This window comes from Taudactylus pleione, unplaced genomic scaffold (genome assembly GCF_031769625.1).
Source record: "Taudactylus pleione unplaced genomic scaffold, aTauple2 ptg000367l, whole genome shotgun sequence".
In the NCBI taxonomy this organism is placed as follows: Eukaryota; Metazoa; Chordata; class Amphibia; order Anura; family Myobatrachidae; genus Taudactylus; species Taudactylus pleione.
This window is the reverse complement of record NW_028284768.1, coordinates 2,909,163-2,915,265: the sequence shown is the minus strand read 5'-3', so window position 1 is coordinate 2,915,265 and position 6,103 is coordinate 2,909,163.

The window sequence follows — 6,103 nt, the reverse complement described above, 5'->3', positions numbered from 1 at the left end:
CGCATGCGCGAGACCCGGCGAGCGACGGGGAAGCCGTCGCTCGGGGTCTCGCACCAAAGGGGGCGTGCTGTCGATGGTGAGTGACAGCACGCCCCCTTTGGTGGGCGTGCCAGGGCGTGGCTGCCCAGACGGAGGCGTTCCCATGGGAACGCCTACCGTCTGGGTCCGGCCCCACTCACATTACTGGTTATGTCAGTGGGAGTGATTTTGGCTCTGATAGAGCCAAAATCACTCCAGGGCTTGCGGCAGCGAGACCCTACCACAGGGTCTCGTCGCAAGCCCGATGGTCGCGATGGTCTTGACCATCGCGACCATCATCATAGACGCTCGGAACCCACAGCTATGCGAGCGTCCAGGAGGATGCACCAAAAAAAAAAAAAAAAAACGCCCCGATTCAGAGCGGGCGCTGGTTCAGAGCATCCGGCTCTGAATCAGGCCCTCAGTCTCTTGTCATGATTGATCTAATATACTCCTTACCAGCCTTTCTCGCCACTTCAGTCTATATTTAACGCTACTGCCTTCCTTATTTTTCTCTCTTGTTGGGCCACCTCTGCTGCTCCCTTTGCCAATCGCTACAATGGCTCTTTGGCCTGCTCAGAATCAAATGCAAACTCCTGCCACACACACTTTTCAAGCCCTAAACAATTACTCTCCTCCCTACATCTACAGCCTTATTCCCTAAAGCACTGCCTGATGCCCATCTACCTCTACCCATGACTGTCCCCAGATCACTTCCTCCCATGCCCGTCTCCAGGATTTCTCCTGTGTTGCTCCAGTTGTCTGGGATGCCCTATCAGACACTCACTCAGGGGTCTATTTATCAAGCAGTGAAAAGCGTGGAGAAGTAGACCAGTGGAGAAGTTGCCCATAGCAACTAATCAGCTGCGGCCTATTATTTTATAGACTGTACTTGATAAATGCTACTTGAAAGCTGATTGATTGCTATGGGCAACTTCTCCACTGGTCCACACTTTTCACTGCTTGATAAAGACCCTTCAGTCTTCAAACGCTTCCAAGCCTGCATCCTCTGCATTGTCCAACCTGCTCCCCTCTCCCATTATGTGTACACTCATAACCCCTCTTGAATGTAAGCTCTTGCGAGCATCCATGTGATCTCCATATAATTATGTAATTGTGGATTAGAACTACATATAGTTATGAAGTTGGTAACTTGGGTGATCAGACATGACTTTTACAGACATGTACTATGCAATTTTGCTGCCTGTTCCTTCCACTTTGGACGGTGCTGTGCATCCCAATAAACTCTAAGGTGCACAACCCCTTAAAAGACTTATGTTTAGTCAATATCCTATTGTGTTTACTGTGTATTTTAATGTGACAGTTACAGCTCTATACTCAGAATCAACAGCATGACTACAAGGTATTTAAGCAAGTAAGGGGCCCATGGGCAATGGTTACCTGTCTGAAGTTACCCATCTAGCAGTGCCATATTTCCAGAGATGTCTTCAGAAGCATGGCATGAATGATACGGTGCTAGACTCTTTGCCATCTTCTATGCCATCTGCATATTTCTGAAGACATTGCATATTCCTGCACTGTGTACCTTGCACCATTTTGAGTTCAAAGTGTGTCTCTGCATTTAAAAAAGTCAGTGATCTCCTTGAAAGCACATTGTGTACTGTACATACATACAAGGGGTAAATTTACTAAAGTGAGAGTTTTTAGAATTGGAGATGTTGCCCATAGCAACCAATTAGATTCTAGATATTATCTTCTAGAGGGTGCTAGTTAAATGTTAAGTAGAATCTGATTGGTTGCTATGGGCAACATCTCCACTTCTAAAAACTCTCACTTTAGTAAATATACCCCTAGGTGTTAACATGAGCAGTTTAACAAGCATTTTGGCCATTCATGAGAACGGCCTACTCTTTCCAAAAGCCTATTAATTTAAAAAAATGCTGGAGCAGCATGTGAAAACCCCATTGAAATGAATAGAGCAATTAAATGAATAGGCCATTGAAATTATATTAATCTTTGCAAGAAAAAAAAAACAGAACACACTATTCTGTTAATCTTCGCGTTATCAAAAGCAGGGAAAGGTGGTGAGAATAAGGGGAGCTCTCATTTAAAAAAAAAAAAAGTGTATTTAACATGCTTTTACGATTTGTGCATAGTGTATGCAATAGGGTCTTAAAGGGTCCCTTACCATTGAACTGGGACAACTGAAGTGGTAACAATACCCTGGTACCCAAATGCATTTTTTAGTGTGGGAGGAATAACTTTGTTTTGGCACGCCCCCACTTCCTAACAGCTACAGCCCTGTTTTACCCAGTCTGTGCTTGCTCCTGTGGTGGGATTTAGGTTATCTAGACCGCGGCTGGCTTCCAGTCTAGCAGGGAGTCAGTCTGGGCTGTCTTGTGGCAGCTGCAGATGAACCACATATCAAAAGCATTCACGAAGTATAATGTTTATATGCGATTTCAGTGGGTAAGTCTTAACATAGCCCAAATTTCAATTAACGCTTAACGATAACTAGCTGTAATTCGTCACAGCTATTAATTACGTACATTCCCTCCCCCGTCGTGGAGACTACACGCTACATTTTGTGAATCATTTAATCACAATGAATGGTTAATCTGAAAAAGTCATCTACATAATCTCACAATCAAATTCTGTACAGCGATCATTCCCAATATCTGCGTGAACAAATAAAACACAGGGTTCTTTTTTTTTGCAACCAATGTACTTTTATTACAGTATATTTGTCTTAAACAACCTACACATCAATCAAAACTTTAGCTCCAATCATAGCTCTACATACATACAATTACAACAGAATGCATATGTCAGTATTTGGCATTGTGATCTACGCTCTCCTAGATCTCTGTACACATGGGACTTAGGGGTCTATTTACTAAGCAGTGTTAGGAGGCAGAATGAAAAGTGATAAGTCTGTGATAAGGTGCCAGCCAATCAGCTCCCAACTGTCATTTTTCAAACACAGCCTGTGAGATGACAGTTGGGAGCTGATTGGCTGGCACCTTATCACTTTCTTATGGCTTTTCACTCTGTCTCCTAACACTGCTTTGTAAATAGACCCCTTAGACTGATTAAAGACGGTATGTACTCTCTTGTCTTACTTAGTTCTCTGTGCTCTTTAAAATCATGGTATTTAAAATGTATGAATATTTTATCATTGTCATTTACTAAAAAAACAGATGGCCACCTGCAATTAATGGGAGACAATGGCTTTGCACAGGAGTTACATCTTAACAACTGACTGAGAACAATGCCAGTCACAGCTGAGATAATGTGGCGCAGGCTGTTCTACCCCACATATTCTCTAATACTGTGTGTGCAAGAGATCCATTTACAATAGGGAATAGTGATACAAAGGCGATCAGAGACGAAAAGCCGCAATCGGTGAAAAGCGTTCGCCGATGTGATGTTTTTTCGCCACATTCCAGCGTATCGCCCGATTCAATTCCAGGAAGTTTTCGCAGGCGCAAAAAGTCCATAGGCAAAAATACAGGTAAACGTTTCACCACCCAGAGGTAGGTGAAAAATGTGCAAAATCCCTATTTTAGGCTATGTGGGGACTTGGTTCAGAACCCTTTGCACCCCCCCCCCCCCACACCTATAGAATAAGTAGGCAAAAATAAAAAAATATATATATCCTAATTCCCCCTACAAAAGTCATGTCATTTTTGGGGTGAAAATTTAAAGTGTTTGAAAATGGGTATAAAGTACTGAGACAGGTATTTTTGGGTGCTGTATGGATGGGACAGGTGTTTTTAGAATGGCAGGTGGCTGCAGCAGGTGTTTTTTTAGTTTTTTTTTTTTTTTTTAAAGGCACTTTACAGACCCAAAAATATACTTGCACCCATTTACACGTACCCCCAATTTAAGTACAGCAATTTTTCCAAATTAAATTTATTTAGATCATTTTTCCACACTTATGCAAATATGCATATAACAGTCCTTTGACTCAATTAAAGAACCCAAAATACTTTTATTAGGGCTATTGATACACTTCTATAATCTTCTATAATGATTTCCAGGGTCAGTTAGGCTTTTTATGGGGTACAGACTGATTTCACCAAAATAAGCTGTCCTATTCGCTAGTTTCTCCATTCGCTGCATCCGCACATCAGCAATTTCGCCTGTTTTGCAATTGAATAGGGCGAAAAGCGGGAGCGCGCGTAGTGAAAGTACGCAAAAACTTCGCCTCCAGACAGGAGAATGAGGCGAAAAGATTGCAGCGGCAAAAGCTTTTCGCCGTCCGCGACTTTTCACCTCTGATTGAATTCGGCCCAAAGGCGAAATCAGCGCACACCATGTCTAGCTTAAGTGCACTGTACATAGGTCAATCCTGCTGCTTAGCCCGAATGTTTGTAAACACATTGGACAAGGTCAAGTTGATCAGCAAATGTTAGCAAGCATCCGTATTACTGCTAGTCAGGGCCGTAGCTAGGGTAGTGCGGCTGGTGCCATCGCACAGGGCACCACAGATCAGGGGGCGCTGTTTGGGCATTTCAATTTTTGGTTTATTATCATTCTTGCTTGTAGCTTCCTCTTATTTCATCACCAGCATCTCCTGGCCTCTCCTATCTCTTCCCTGGCCCTTCCCCATGAGGCCATTCCCCTTCTTTGGGTGCATTATGTCCCTTTGAAAAATGAGGGGGGCGCCAATGTTCTTTCTGGCACAGGGCACCAAAAAGTCTAGTTACGGCTCTGGCTGCAGTCAGATGTCCATACACACAGGCAGCTAATGGTCATCTGTTGAATGCATTTTCCAGCATGACTTCCGACAGGATCATTGCTAGACCTAGCACTAAGTTTAGTCAATAACAGGCTACTTGTGCAGTAAGGCATGGTATGTGGCTAGCATGGGTAACATTGACCAAACAGTCATAAAATGCATTAAAATGTAACTCCCATCAAACTCATCCTCCAAAAAGGGGTAGAAATGAAACATGTTGTATAAGTAACAGTCAATAACACATGTTCAATCAAAAGTTAAAGTCTTCCAGGACTGAAACAAAAATCAAGCAATTAAAACTTAAATCAAACTTGGCTCATACAACGGCTTATCAATACTGTATAGTAGCTAGCTGAAAAAAGAATTATTAATTTTGCATATAACTTAAGATAATCTTGCTGGCTTTAACTTTTAATAGAAATTTGAAACTAAAATAAAACTTCTCACACCTTGACAGAACACTAAGGCATGTATCAAAACCATCTAAAAGGGAAACGTTGGGGTGTTAAGTCTAGCAACCAATCAGATGCTATAATTTTTTTAGAATGTACTAGATAAATGATAGCTAGCATCTGATTGGCTGCTATGAGGCAACACTTGTTCACTTTAGAGGTTTTAGTAAATAAATGCCAAGATGTTTAGTATTGAATCTACTTTGGCTGTGCAGCTAAATGCAAGCTACTGCTTTCGGTAACTGATTCAAATAAAAGGCACACGCTATTAGCATCTTCTAATAGATTCAAAGACAGAGGGACAATAGTAATGGGTTCCAATATGGCAAGTGCGTCGATTTTTCGACCATTTTGCACCAGGATTTAAAGTACTATGGGAAAGAAAACTTATTTGTAAGTGGCTACATTTCTGATTTCACACCTATAATGGAACATTCTAATAATACCACTTCTGCCATAGCCAGTGGTCAACTTTTGATTATTATTTTGCTTCAATTCAAACAAAGGACCAACTTCAACAGCATCTATTGTGTAATTCTATTGGTCCAGTACTTTCAAAGATTGGTTTCCTGGGCTGGGTTAGTATGCCAATTTGATTTAAAATACACAAGAAGAGCTCTACCATATTTACTATGCCAGGTTTCCCAGGATCTAATATTTACAAGGCTTCTGAAGGACACAGTGTTACAGCACACAGACACTGACGGTGCTGTAGTATTTAAGGCAGAGCTTACACGCATTTGCCTAACAAAATTAATTCAAATCACAAATGCCTTACATTCCCTCAATGTATGCAAACCTTTGCACTTTTTTTGTAATATTATATATCTAGCTGTATATTAAAATTAGGCAGCAGATGCCTAAATATTAAGCCTGTATCATTAATATTGGCTCTGGCAAGTGAAAAATCTATGTACGAGTTAAATAC